General features: G+C 36.9%; 1 protein-coding gene across 1 annotated transcript in view; it reads left to right on the forward strand.

Annotated features, from left to right (window-relative positions):
* Window positions 1–904: 904 nt before the first annotated feature.
* Window positions 905–16,050, forward strand: part of bcl9 (BCL9 transcription coactivator) — a 31,181-nt gene continuing 16,035 nt past the window's right edge. Inside the window, exon 1 of the mRNA XM_028435441.1 lies at window positions 905–1,042. The gene's annotated coding sequence lies outside the window, so the exon portion shown is untranslated. The remainder of the gene's footprint in view (window positions 1,043–16,050) is intronic.

Genomic DNA, 16,050 nt, shown 5'->3' on the forward strand with positions numbered 1-16,050 from the left:
TTTTATTTTGCTTTTTTTAACAGTCATCCCTGAAATTTAATTTTTATTAATTAATTAACGCAAAATTTAGAGATCAACTTTCCAAAGCAATGTAGACATTTATAATCAGACAAAAACCACTATAAAGACAAAAATAACTTTACTTTAGATTAGTGTCTCTTATTTTGAAGTTGGGTTTGGAATTCCTATAGTTAAAAATATAGTCTTTTAGTCTTATTTGTGCCACATCACCTCTTGGATCTTAACACACATGAAGTTATTCACAACCAGGATAAGTTAAGTGTTGCAAGTAAACATTACGGGCCTAACTGGACCCTTCACAGGCCGTGTTTAAGCCACGCGCTGTATGTTTGACACCTTTGGTCTAATGCAAAGTACATAATCCTTAAACTGCATTGAACTTGAGTGTATAGTCTGCTGCTGTTTGTTTGAATGTTGCTTAATCCAAGTAGCTGCTACAGAGTATTCATGGACGCTTTCCTTATTGTGTATTTATTGCGTAGCCTGTTATGCAAGTTTATTTGTGTCTTTTCATTACTCTGGACTTGTGTCTCCATTACTTTAAAGGTAAAAACATTTTGGCTTCTATGAGCATTTAAAAGAAGGATGAAGGTATCCAAGATGCATTAAGAAAAGAAAGCTTTGATAGTTTATCAGACAGGATTGTAATCTAAGTCTAAACTAAAGTGTAGATGAGTGTCCGGTTAAATGGGAATACATACTGGTACTCACTAGCCCCCGATGACCTCGGCTGTGCACTGGTTATGTTTGCTACATGCCTGTCTTCTTGTATACATGCAGTATTGAGTGCTTTTCCTTGCCTTTCTGCTTGTTTGCGTTTCATTGGATGACCAAAGTTCTGTCCCTCTGTTGCAGGTGTGAATGACTTGTGGCTGTAGGTTGTCGTGAGTGGGCCAGGTTCCTGTACAGCCTCCCAGGCTGCCGGGGAGGAGTCGAGTGGAGAGCAGACATCAGTGCCCAGGGGACGTGAGGCCTGGTTCTCCATATGAGGCCCTGCTGAAAGGGCAGGGGGGCTTCTGAGGTAACCCAACTCAATTTCAGCTCTCTTTTTTTTTTTCCTTCTTTCATTCAATATTTCACAGTTAGTACTTTCAGATCTTCCCTTTTTTCTCTTTAGGCTTACCGCCACTTTAGCCTGCATGCATGTACCTATAGTTTCTCCTTCCTCATGTTTGTTATGCAGAAGAGTTGCTAAAGCGGGGTAGGCCTCACACTTAAGGACGATCATTCTGTTTTTGTCCCAATTTTTCCCCCTTCCTTCCAGACAAAGGATGGCAAATACCAGTTTATCTTATGTTTTATAAGATTATCCTGTGGTCTGAGGTGTGTTAACAGTGAATTAATTTTGATAATTGTGTCTAAGACGGGTCAGGGGCGACAATCGTAAATGTTGAACTTATTTACGTCCAAAACTCTTTGTGTGTGCGGGGAAAGCTGACGGCTCCAGACCCATGACCCTGTGATTTGTGACGCGAAACGAAATGTAGCCAATCAATAAGCAAACTAACGTAATGCTGCGCTCAAGGCAACTCGGAACTCGGCATTTCCGAGTTTAAAAATTTGACAATGAGGTACCTCAAACATGGCTGACCCGTATGATATATATATAAAAAAGAATTATAGACGTTATCAAGCAGGAGCTCCGACTTCAGATGACGTTCCAGGTCAGAAAATCCTTAGTTCCTAGTTTCTTGGAACGCAGCTTTAGATCACGTTGTTGAACCTCATTTGATCAGGCGAGATCTCTGTCTTGGAGGAAGATCGGTGGTGAGACGGAATGGTTCTGTGTGTGGTGTGCATGTGTTGGGATTATTGGAGCAAACCACACTGTACGATCAAAACTGTTCTATGCCTGATTTTAATTTTTTTTTCATTTTCATGTTTGGGGCCTGTAACAGATTAAATATGTCTTCATATTTAGGAAATTGTGTGCTTTAGATGAGAAGATCACCAGAACTGACTGAAATTACAATTTTCTGATGGATAATTTGTGAGATTAATAACTTGTGTATACATTTAGCATGCCTTGATTTTTGAGATTTAAAAACTCCCAAAAACTATAACTATTTATTCAAAGTTTTGATACATTTTAAATACCTTTTAATGCTTCCTGTACCAAATCAACTTGAATAGATTGTTGTAGTGTAGAGTTTGTATAATCATAATGTCTCTGTAACTGTAGGTCTAGATATCCCTCTGACACATTTTGAGATAAGATTACATTGGCTTGAAAAGTTTAATAGAAACTTATTACATCAGAAATGGTGACAAAGTTTCTAAACACAAATGGGTGCCATGAATTGATAACATAACACTGCAAAGACTACACAGTAACTGGCCCAGCACAGAGTATTCCTAACTTAGGTCACTATCTACTCCACCTTTATCTATAGAGGTACCTGTGGGCTGATGGGAGAAGCCTTGAGTTGGAGGGCAGTCGCCTGTTGAATCGCCAACAGTGGCTTTGGTTCCTCAACTCAGTGTTTGGTCTGGGTCGTTGATCAGTGAACGCTGAGAATGTTCTACGCAGTTTATTTATCTGATATCTAATCCAGTGCGTGTTAACCAAGAACCACAGTGCAGTGATGGACGCTGGGAAATTGATATTCTAGTAAAGCAACAAAGGGTTTATTTTTGCCTCTGCTCATTGGCTACTCATGTTTCCGTGCATTTGTTTGCTTCATGAGTTTTCTAATTAAAACTCGGAAGGCTTGTGATGTGCGTGACGTGCAGGGATACAAAGGCCAGGCGGTTTGTCTCTGCTTGTTTAGGGGGTAGCAGGGGGTCTCCTTTACACTCATCTAGTAGATTAAACCCTTGTGTGTGTGTGTTTTTTATTCTTCTTTTATGTTCTCCTTTGGGAATTTCTTTCTGTGATAGTTTGACAGAGAACTTAGAAATATTTCCTTTTATAAATAATATTGCCTTTTCATTTAGCTGCTCGTTTTAGGGATAATTACCAATTCATTTATGAGTTCAATTAATTGAATGAATAAGTAACTGAACCTTTTAGGGCTGCACGATTTTGACAAAAAACCTAATTGCGATTTTTCTGACAGATATTGCGATTTGATTTACGATTTTTAATAATATTTGTTACATTTAAATGCATATGCGTTTGATTTTTTTTCTACATTAGTTTTTTAAAATTTCATTTGTTTTAGAAATATTAATAAATTTTTTCAGAAAATATTTGTTTTTAACTCATGTGAGGAAACAAAATAAATATTAATAAAAAAGAAAACCATAATTAAACAAAAACGTATGTCAAAATAAAAAAATGTAACTTAAAATATTAATGAGTAAGATGCAATTTAAAGGTAGATATAAGTTGTACTGACATGGATTGTTTTGACTGCTCCTTTTTAATTATTTATGTCATATAAAGATGTAAGAGAGCAGCATTAATGTCACCCAATTCCCCCTCAGGGATCAATGGTTTACAGATTTATTTATTGATTAAGTTTTGATCAACTTAATTTAAATTAACCTAATTTAAATGATCCTGATGACATCATTCCAGATCGTAATAATTAAACAAAAACAAATGGACGCAAGGATGCACCAGTTAAACGGTAGATTCTGTTTTCATTGGTCGATTCCATCCGCGATTCCGTTAATGTGGATTTTATAGGGCCCTAGTGTAGTTGTTGTTAGCGCACTCAACTGAGGGGTAACTGAGACTCGCTGCAGTGCATACAAGCTTGCGTCCTGTAACCATCTCTGATTGGCCAGCAGCTCAGGAAGGCTGCTCTCTGCTATTCTGATTGGTTAACATATCCTGTATATCACTCAAATGATGGAGACGGAAGAAAAAACCTCAGCGTCTGAGGTTACGTTATCGCAGTAGTGAAAACCTCAATATCGATGCGATTAAGGTTAATCATTCAGCATAAGAACCTTCTATAGCTCAATAATTGTTAAATGTAATGTAAAAAAAAATGCGGTGCTGTCGGCTCAATTGTTAATGTAAACATTAATGTTTTTGATAATGCACCAAGTTAGAGTTGTTTACAGCATTAGTTCTCTGAGAATCGTGATATTCCAGTAAATATGGTACTTTGATGGGAAAAAAAACAATTAATCAAATTGAATCGGGCTCTTGTGAATATAATTGTTTTGGGAAATCTGTATCAACACCCAGTACTAGTTGATTATGTGTTGGATTTGCGAGACTGCAGGTTTGAATTTGATGCTTTTTAAAAATTTTGTATACTTTTTCATAGGTGTGGGAATCTTCAGGCACCTCACGATTCGATTACAATTCAAGGGGCTTCGATTCGATTCTAAATCGATTATTAATGTATTTTGATGCATGTTTTATTCACAAAATATCTGTTGTATTCACTGTGTCCATGCACTGTATAAATATGTATATTATTTGTAGTTAGAAAAAAAGAGATTCATTATTCTTTATTACACTAATGGAAGAAGTATGTGAACTGAAAATGTACAAGTTTTTGAAACAAAGGGAGGAGCAGCCTTCCTTGTAACATAACTTCAATTGAAAAAAAAAATAGAAAAATGACGTATGACATTAGCTTCCAGTCATTAGAGATAGTACGAGGTTATAAGTGGTCCACGCATCACATGTCACTGCTATCCTACCTGCTTTCTGCAGCGATGCTATGACTTCTGTTTTGGTTGGTTGTAAAGCTTCGGGATGGCCGTATCAATAAAGTACTGTCGAGAAGAGATGGTATATCTAGGCTCCAAGTATTCGACAGCGCACGAAAGCCCTGGTTTTCCGATTGTTCTCTGGTTAGCAGAGGTACTTTTAGCCACAGCAGCAGCCGACTTTGCCTCCTCCTCTGGGTAAAAGCGTGCTATAGGGCTTCTCATGTTCGTTGTGTTCCCAAGTACTTAATTTTAGTGTAACAGAGCTTACATACAGCGTGGCTCTTGTCCAGTTCACTTCCACCGTGGACATTAAAGAAACATCAGATTTTAAGCTGCACAGGGCTGGTCTTAACAACCGCACGTCCATGCTTCCTTGTTTTGGTGCTCTCTTTAAAGTGTCCCTCTGGAAACGCGCTGCACGCCACAGTTCCGCAGCCTTTTTGTTCCGACTTTTAAACGGACTCTAAAATTTTGATTTTCGATTACTGGAAATTAAAGAATCGATTCAGAATCGTCCACCTCCGAATCTCGATGCATCTAAGAATCTTTTTTTTTTTCTCCCACCTCTACGTTTTCATCACCATAGTGATGGAGGATTCTTTCTCTGCATTTTACTCATTTCCCCCGAAGGGTTGTGGTGGGCTGCCATTGCAGTTGGATTGGGGTTAAGGGTCTTGCTCAACATCCCACAGTGATGAGATGAGATTCAAACCTGCGACTCTCCAATTACAAGCCTGCTGTCCTTAACCATTAGGCCACCACTCCCCATATATCATTATTTACATTTGCACAGCACAGAGTTATTAGACAATGTTTTATTTAGGGTAATTGTGAGTTTTTTCTAAGTGTTGGCCATTTCCATTTCAAACAGAAAGATAGAACATAGTCTACAATGATTAGGATTGTGGGCATTACACATAAAAACTTGACAAATTATCACAGGTTTATGGTCTCCCATCATTTTAGATAAAGTCAAGACAGTGTTTGCAAAACAAAAACATGTTACACACCTGAATTTTAATTCAATCTGCTTTTCTATTGATGAAATGTTAAACGCAATGCCTTTTCTGTAAACATTATCTCTAAAGACACTGAGTTTCGAAGCCTCTTGCTTTTTTACTTGCTTATACTCTTCAGGGCCATGGAGCCTTTTACAGCAGGGACCAATGTCCAGGGCTAAGACACAGAGACGGAGAAATACAAACACATTCACATCTACTGTCTTTTTTGGATATACTCCAAATGACCTTTTATTATTTAATTATTTATTTATTTTGTTTTGATAACTATAAACGTGTGGCCTCGAGCTCAATATTGTAAGCCAGAGATGCTCCCCAGTGCACTAAAGGGCAGCGCAAGTGGGGAAAAAATTGAATATTGTACTATTTATCAGAGCATACAGTATTGAGTCAACTTAAAGAGTAACTAAACCCCTGCTTTCTGCTGACTTGCCACTAGGGAGGAAATTAAAAAACTGCCTTGATTATGGGCACGCCCACTTACAGCACACAGTAACATCTGTGATCAAATACTACAATCACACAAACGCAATCCCCATGTAAAGCTGCACACACACTACACACACTATCAGTGGCGTTCCAGCCTCTGTTCATGGCTCAACAGAGGCTGGAACGCTGCTTACAAACACACAGGAAGACAAGAACGTCCGCGCACACGGAGAGACAGACGGGAATACACACATGGTGTGTCTTTAAATATACAGATGGCTTGATAAATCCTCTGATTAGTGTAGAATCTGCTCTTTATAGAAGCACAGAGTCAAAAACTTCACCGCTAAAGAGAACAGTTCTTTTTTAGAAGAGTCAATCAAAGCTCACTGAGGGCTGTGATTGGAGGAAACCCTCCTCCCTCCTCTCAGCTTTTATAGGAGGGGTGGGGTCAATAGTGAAAGTTGATGACTCAGGGGAATCTAAAGAATCCGTTTCAACCAATAGCAAAATTCACTTGTAATAGATGGCGTTCAACCCTTAGAGGCAAAATTCAAATACTTTTACTAAATTGTGAAGAGTGGGACTAGGATTAATAAACAGCACTATTTAATACCCTAATACATATGTATTCAGCAGAAAAAAAGTGGATTTGGGGTTTAGTTGAGCAAGTACATTGTTTTCTTAAAAAAAAATACGTTTTTTTAAATCAATGTGAGAAAATGACAAATTATTAAGGTTCTGTTGGCGCATGAGCACAACTAATCAGTTACTAAAACCATTGAGAAATACTTTTTCTACTAATATAACAGTGCATATATTCATGCACAACTATAGTGACTAATTTTGATTTAATTTCAATTTTGTCAGGGGAATCATGCTGATAGTACAATAATAGAAAGCTAAAGGATTTCTTGGATTTTGCAGACATGGTGAAGAATTAATGTGAACTATCCATTAATAGAATTTTTTAAAAAGTCTTTGGCCTCTGTTAACTGTGAAACGCTGCATGTCGTGTGCTTTTCAAAGACGTTTGTTTTGATTTTTATCAGAAATTAATCGTTACTTAGAGCAAAAGCACTCATCAGTCTTACTTTAAAATATTGCAACATTGTCAATGAGACATCCTTCCCATGACCTCCTAAAGTTCTCCATATCATCATTGATCCAGCATTTGTTCACTGGATATTGTTTGTAGCAAAGCTTCTCGCCAGGTTTTATTGTCTGGATGCATTTTTTCACATTGAGGATCATCATGGTGTCCAACATGTGCATTATTGTGTCAAAGAGTCACCATTTGCTGTTGTTTAGCTGAATAGTGTAAATGAGTTAAAGCCTATGGCCATTAAAAGCTTTATTATCTTTAGTTAAGCTGTTGTTAAAGTGGGGGTTGGCGTTAGGTTGTTGGGATTTACTGGCAAATGTAAGCTTTTTAATTATTTTGTAATAATAAATCAAAAACTTGGTGAATAAAGTTTGTAGAACCTTAAAAAAATGGTCCCATCATATAAAATAAGAGGCAATTGGCCATTTTTTTTCAATAAATTGATATAAAAAAAAAAAACCATATATAGAGTAATTCTAACATGTCAACAATGGAAACAGGGTAGCAGTGATTCTTTTAGTAATCGATTAATTTATCAATTTTTAACTGAATAATCGATTAATTATTAAGAGAAATTGGACGTTTTGCAGCCTATGCTTCTTGATCTTATTTCATAACTAACAGATTTACATGACTCGAATCCTTTTGAGCTCTTTATTTTGCACAAAACATTTATAATATATATGTGTGTATATATATATATATAATATTTAAATAAAGGTCTAATAACCAACATTGTCTTAAAAAACACAACTACAGTGCTAAATTGAGGTAAAAAAAAACAAAACAACTTTTCCCCAAAGTTCAACAACAAATTTTTTTGTTGTTGTGACACTGTGGAATGCTTATAACTATGTTTTAACACCAGTATCTGTTTGGGCTTGTTTGAACAACTAAATTATTAAATGAACAAATACAGCTTCCTTTAAATATTAGATAAAGTGACCGTTCTTTTTATTTTTCGCTAGACTTTTAGCCTGTTCACTGGTGTCTCTCTTTATTGTATGTCTCTGTATTTACCATGGGTATTTTTGATGACACATTACATTTTATTTATTTATTTGAATTAGGACATTGCATATTGATCAATGTGTCAGCAACCAGCATCAACATCATTATGTTGGAGTGAGCACAATAGCTAAAAATGACTTTGAGGGTTGTGTTAATGGTTTTTTGGGGTGTCTTAAGTAGCCTTAAACAAAAATTATTAGTATGTGTCAACATTGAAGTGTAGATTTCAGTGTATGTTGGGCATTATTAGGACAGCTTAGCACCGTCATCTGAATATTCCTGTTTGTGTGTGTGTGTGTGTATCGCTGAAGGCCTGTATATTTATTCCAGCAGGTCATTACCAGTGTGTTTAAAATTCCATGGGAATGACACACCAGGGTAATTTAGGGACACAGTCTGGCTCGTATTCTCACTAGAGTGCTAATTTAGTATTATGATAGAGCAGAAGAAATGAAAGATCTACTCTAGTTCGTGCTGTGTGTGTGCTCCCCCAGTTTTTCTGCCATAATATGTAAGATACAAATAATAATAATTGGATAGCCAGTTTGACATTTTACTTTAACTGTGGGTACTTATTTTCTCTGGCTGTTTATAGGGTTTTCCATCATATTTATAAATATAGTTTGGATTTCAACTGTAGTGAGTTGCTATAAATACAGATTATTGACCTGGCAAATGAGAGAGCAATGGTTAAAAAAAATGTCACCTGAACGGTTACTCTGCTATGAGTGGGCTAGCTTTTGGGATTACCACAATGCATTAAGTCATAGGGAGAGGTCCTCCCAGCATGAAGAGGGCAGGAATGTTGCCTGAGTGTGGGAGAGACCGTCCGGACAGAGAGGACGGAAAGAAGGAGTCACAGACCAGAGAGCGTGATCATAGGAAGGGAGGGAAGAAGGGGTTGCAGGGTTTCTTCATCAAGCAGTACTCTCAGTCTCTTCAGTGGTACAGTTGAGAAAATAAGGTGTTTTGTTGTGTTCTATTTTACTGTGTAGAATTATTTACAGCACAGCATAACACCAGTGGAAAATGTGCTGGAGCCTGGATTGAGAATAGGATTTGGAGATGTCCCACCATCTGACATAAATCCCAACAAAAACTGGAATGAATCTGAAATGTAGTTGACCTGAACCGACCTACAGCAATGACAGCGGTAGTTAAATGGCATCATGATGCATTGCTAGCGAGCAGTCTCAATGTGGAAAAGCAGCAATCCTATTCAGTGTGGAGACCATTGCTTGATATGTCTCTGGTGTGATGAACAGTTTTAGTGGAAGAAAGAGGAATGAGACGATTAGGGCTGAACAATTAAATGCATTTGCGATATTATCGTGATATATAAAAAAAAAAAAAAGAAAAATTGCAACCTTTGCGATTTGAAAATTGCAAAGGCTGCATTTTTTGTTTCTTGTCCTGTCTTGGACTGTCCTGATCACAGACAAACTTTATTTCAGACACATGATTGGTCCATAGATAAAAAACAAAAGTATGAAGGAAGTACAATACAATAAGTAACATAGCTTGCAATAAAATTCATGTAAGACTAAAATGCCAGTGTTTCCAGAGGATAGACGTGTATCTATAACCGCTTTTCTTAGGACTGGTTAACGCCAGTATGATCCCATTTTGAGATTTGTCCAAACAAGACATCAACATCAATTTCCTTAACAAGGCTCCAGAGGTGGGAACACCAGAGATCACAAAAACGCTGACTTGCACTATGCCATTTTGGGACACGAAGGAGGAGCCTCATGGCATCATTGTAGACTACAGTGAGTCTCCGCAGGCTAATGTTCTTATGCCACCACAGATGTGCTGTGCATTAGACAGTCATGTAACTATTGTGATTATTACACCTAAATATCCTGTTAGTACTGCTCTCTGCAATTAATGATTAAATAGATCTGGTTTAATTAGAGGAAATCAGAGAGAAACTTTATGTAACTCATTATCAGATATAAAATAAACAAGATTCAGCAGCAGTGGTTTATATTTAAGAGTAAAAACACTATTAGTTATTTTTCCTTTTTGTGTGCTTTTTACAAAAAAATGTAAGAAAATAATTTCATTATAAATTAAATTTATATTGCCCCTATAATATTTTCCTAATACATACTGTGCTGTTCATGTTAGTTCTACCTCAGGTGTGTACTTATTTATTATTTACAAACATTTGCACATTTTCTTTTATTATTGATTTACTACATTTGTACATTTCAGTTTTTTTTTTTTTTTTTTATTGAGGTTTTTTTTGGTTTTCTTCTATAGTTTTGTTGACCTCTTTATAAATGTTGACGATTACATTGAAAATAAAAGTTTTTTTTCTTCTTCTGGTCCTTATTTTGAACAGGTTAATAATTATTGATATCTATTTTTTTTAGGCCATAATCCTATATGTTCCTAAATCAGATATTTATCAGATGTTTAGCAATGCAACGACTCTCTGAACGGCCAGGTCGCATTTATCCAAATTTTACATCATTGAAATGCAATAAACGACACAATTCTACATTGTAGCAGAAGCCGTGGGCACTCTTTTAATCCTTTTCTTAAAATTAGGTGACTTCTGTGGTGATAACTTTTTTAGACAGAATCTTAATCAATGCCACACACACACACTCTGAGACGAGATGCTACGTATTAAACGCAATGCGTGCTGAATGGTCACACATTACCTCAGAATCTCTTTACCACATGAAGATTACTTCAGAATCAGAATCAAAATAGTTTTATTGGCCAAGTAGAAGGAATGTGACTTAGTGGATAAAACAAAAAACAAACCAGAAACACTATAATAATATAAAAGAATGGTTATATACAAGTAGTGCAGGTAATATTGTCTTTATGGTGGTGGGGGACCAGGGCTGTGTTCTTCATTTCAGGGTCACATTCAGTTTATGCTCTAAACTGATAGAAGTCACATTTATTGTCTAATATGAACGAGCATACACATCCAAACCCACACACAAAAAGAACTGAGCTGTGCATTAAGAGCTGCTGTCTGAACGTAACCTTAGTAACGGTCTCAGTTGAATGGAATTTGCGCATCAGTTATTTTTTTTCACCTGCTGTTAAACTCATAAGGATCAAGAGTTGGTAAATGCTGTTTGTGTTTGTATGTATTTCAATGGGAGATATTTAGAACTATATATACTGTAATATTCCCTACATTTATTGCTTAAGCATAAACAATGACACATTGTTATTAGTCATCAAATTTTCTTTGTGTGTTTCAGTAGAAGTTTGTGTGTGTGTGAGTGTGTACAGAAGACACACCCATTCAGCCCAGGCAGCAGACACAGAGGGCAGATGGACAGATATAGAAGTGCAGGCTGAAGTGTGTGTGAGACGGAGATCAGAGTCAGCCAGAATGCTGAGTGCCAGTCCCGCTGCTGCTGCCGCTGCTGCTGGCCGCCACACATGGCACCGTGCCCAGGCTACGCCAGCAGATGTGTCACCAGTGAGTCAGCTGTGTCTGTATGCGTGTGTGTGCTTGTGTGTGTTCGTGTGCTTGTGTTGTAGCCACAGACACCCACTCGCACACTAAAGAGAGCAACTTGTGTAATCCGACCCTCACTCCCCCTCCCCATCCCCCTCCTGTCAACTGGTAAATCTGTATCCATCCTTTTTGCTATCCTTCCTGTTTTCATTGCCACTTCCATCATTGTGATGGACACGGTGAGGCTTCTGTCACCACACTATGACATGACATAATGTGACATTACACACATGTCGCCACCCTGGAGATGGAAGGGCAGCGTGTGCCGATCACAGGAGAAAATGAAAGAAGGTTTGGCGAGAGGGGAGGGATGGGAACGCGGCTAGTAACATGACTGAGCAAAAGAGTTGGCGTCATGTGACCTATGGACAATAATCTGAGGTTGGAAGGGTGGAAATGCACTTTGTTTTCTGGAAATATTAACCAAAACATTTCATAACATTGGTAAAAACTTGTGATGTTTGCTTTCAGTAGACTGATTCCTTGTGGCGTCTTTGTTTGAGTCACATTAGATTTATTACGTCAAACGACTGTGGCGTCACAGTTCTATCCTTAGAGACTCTCAGCATTCTTCACATTCTCAGTGTGAATCACGAGTGCTCAGCAGGGTGTGGCACTTTGGATAGTATTCCTAAGAAATGATCACAACAGGTGAGCCTGCACGTGTTTTTCTCAGCGAGGGATGCACAACATAGGGTTTTTTTTCTTCAGTGCACCTAAAAATGACTGCAGACATCAGATATATTGTCAAATGTGTAACTTTATTGCCGTGATTGTCCTCGAGAGTTAAAATGCATAGAACGATCCCAAAATAAAAAGTAAATGAGGTTCTGTCATTCAACAATTTCAAGCTTTAACCTAAGTTTAAGCAAAAGTACAACAGCAGCTTCACTGTAACTTAAATTTTGTGATTAAGAAATCAGATAACTACATATTTTATAACATTACAATTAAAAAAAATAGTAAACTCTTCCCTTAGCATCTCAGCTAAGTATGAATAAAAAATTAAACATGCCTGCGGCGCACACATAGCCTACTCAAAGGGTAAACAAAGAGGGGACTGGCTCACATTGCGCTACAGTAACCCACAAGGACGGAACGCAAAAAAGTGCGAAAAAACTGTGGTGGAAAAAATAATTAAAAAAAATAAAAAATATTATTATTTTTAACTAAAATTTTCAAATTTCATTTTTATCTACAAATTTGATAAATCGATTAAATCGATTTTTTTTCCCCAGCCCTAGCACAACATAAAAGATATTCAAGGTTTACATTTCTTCTTGAAAGTAGAGATGTTTGTTTGGTCTGTGTTCTTTTCAACACTTATTTGTGCTATTTGGAAGATGGGCTAGCATAAGGACTCCTAACTAACCCAATCAGTATAGTATTAGTGAGTCATGAGATATTCATTCTCGTTCAAATGAAAAGAAACATGTAAACATGTTATGTTCAGGTTTCATTTATTCAGACACATTTTTTCAGGAAATGTACTTGTTTCAATGTAAATTTCCTGAAAAACGTTGTCTTAATAAATGAAACCGTAACATATTATTTAAAAAAAACATGTAAACATGCATAGGTGGTAGCAAAAAAGACGCTGTGACTGCTTCACTCAAGATAATGACAAAGTTAAAGCATTGAACCGAGAGTTTTTTTCTCTTCTTCATCTGAAAAACTTGACCATGCACTCGTCCCATAATTACGTTACGTAAGCGTAGTTTGTGAGTAGAGAGATGGAAATGTTTCTCATAGACTTCTTCAGATGCCATGGATAGCTGTGAGTTTCATATATTCTTGCAGAAAACAGAAAAGTGGAAATATTGTTTCTGAAAATGTCCGAAATAAATAACTGTGCTTATAGGCTGACGATATAATTGCGATGGAGGCTGAGCTGACAGAGAGCTTTGCCATGTGACACTATGGTGACTGCAAAATGGGATTTGCATACATAAGAGCGAGACATCAGCCTGCCCTTTTACAGCCAACAGCAGTGCTGAGATTATGTTTACACGTGTGTTGCTAGGGCTGGATATCTTTTCTCAAAATGGCGATATGCAATATTGATCTCAATATTTTATTTTAACCCAATATTGTCTGTCCAAAAAGACAAATCTGGGTTAATTTTGTTGATGAAAAATGCCACACAGGTACATTTATTAACAAACAGCTGCACAATATGTTCCACTTTTTCTCTTCTAAGGGACAGCACATGTGAGTGAGTTCTATAGTGTGGCTTGTTTGGGGGAAGGTTGCACTCAGAAATCCATCCAACTGTGCTTATGCTGTTCTGAGAAGCTGCGAAAGCAGCAACTCCTAAAACAACTATTTTAATACAAAATAAGCTATAAATATACTGTATATCCCAGAAATATGAAAACATTGTAAGGAGGGACACTGTTTCACTGTATTCGAAGAAGAAAAATGTTAAATACTTGTTTATAGGCGATATATCTTGAATCTCAATATATTGCCCAGCTCTATGTGTTGCGTTTTACAATTGGGAATATTGTCTATTGTAAGTTTTGACCTGCATTCACCGTATGACAACTTTTTACATACCGGTGTGTACAATATAAAAAACATCTTGAATTGAATTGAACCATTTCTGTCTTTTTTCATATTGAACTTTATATTCATATTCAAGGCAGAGAAAGCCCTTATTTTACAGCCTTGTTATAATGTTTTCTTATTAGCTTGAGCTCTTCGTGTGTGGCGTGATGGACAGTCCAACGTCTTGGTGAAGAAAGAAGAAACTGATCGTCTCCCACAGCAGCTTTTGTTGTTTGTGTTTGTGTGTGTGTGCATGTCTGACTGCGAATCGCACACGATTGTGCCAGTGCTCTCTTTTACGACACTCATGTCAGCAAGCTTTCCAATTAGTGTCTCATTAGCGTGCGATCGGAGCGAACAGGTGATTGACAGTTCTCGCTGTTCACGTCGGTGTGTCTGCACACCCTCAGGTTGGTGTGTGTTTGTATTTGAGGTTCAGATGAAGGCCCTTGAGGGCATACGTGCTAGTTATCAGGCTGAATGAAGTAGGGACTGGTGCTTTGATATTGTATAATTTATATGTTTTTCCAAGTATGCAGCAAATATTTTTCACGGAATAATACTTTTGAAATTTCACATCTTTGGAAATGTGAAATTGGCTCTGTCAAGGTAAATCAGATGTTTTAAAGCGCTGATTATTTTATTAATAGGTCATTTTCAATGTCGTGCAATTATACCCACTTGTGGTGATCAATCAAATAAAGCTTTGGCATTTACAGTATGCACCTTTCATTTCATATTTAATTTGGGTGCAAGTAAATCTTTGCTTGTCACCATTCTCCATCCCAATGTTAAAGGGTACTCGAGTGGTGAACCTGGCTTTCAATATTACAGTGGCTAAGTAACAGGTGCTGAAGTAACTCCGTCAGCGCATTAAACATAGAACATATTTTACTCACGCCCCACCATTCACAAACAAACTCAGTCTGGTTTGCAAATACAAAACATCATTCACAAACCAATGTATTTTGTTTTGCAAATAAGAAATGTACCTATCAAACAAATACAGCACTTTCACACATGCAAATAACAAGTCTTAAATTACTAAGAAATATCCTTAAATTACAGACTAAAATCTTTAAAGTATAAAAAACAAAAAACAGGACATTTGTTAGAAAGTTTACCTGCATTTGTGTGTGAATCTGCAGGATGGAAAATTTGTGCCAAAAGTCACGTGACGGTAATTTGTTGTAGAATTTTGAATATGTTTTTGTATATGTCATGCTGTTTTTGTGCAGATATTATTTTGTGTGCTTTGGTGTAGCTGTAATGCAACATTGTCATAATCCATGTCAGTTCCCATGACAAAGCACTGTCTGCATCAGCACAATGTGATGCTACCCACTTCAGATCTGCAATTATGCACATTTCTGTTGGCATTTTCCTCCCCGGAATCACTAGAATGTAACGATCGCTGTCGTTTTTGGCCTGTGCAGAACAGATAATCATTTACCCTTATTTCATCAAGGTTAAACTTACTAGCCATATTTTTTTTCCATTTGAAACACCAGATAAGCTGTTATCAATGCCTGTTACATACGGTCGACAATGCTGCTTCCAATTGCGGGTAATTAAAAGAATAAAATTGTTAACTTTTATGGTGTTTTTTAAAATTAATGTGCACATCTTTTATTTATTGGAAATACAGATTTTTCATATTTCATCAAGTGCACAATTAATGCTATAAAGTGTTTTTTAGATTTAAAAATGGATTCTGAGATTTTACAACATTTTAAATGTTTTAAATGATTGTCTGATAAAGTTCCGTACAATTATAAATGAAACTATACTTCTCC

This window comes from Gouania willdenowi, chromosome 21, assembly GCF_900634775.1.
Source record: "Gouania willdenowi chromosome 21, fGouWil2.1, whole genome shotgun sequence".
NCBI classification, from domain to species: Eukaryota; Metazoa; Chordata; class Actinopteri; order Blenniiformes; family Gobiesocidae; genus Gouania; species Gouania willdenowi.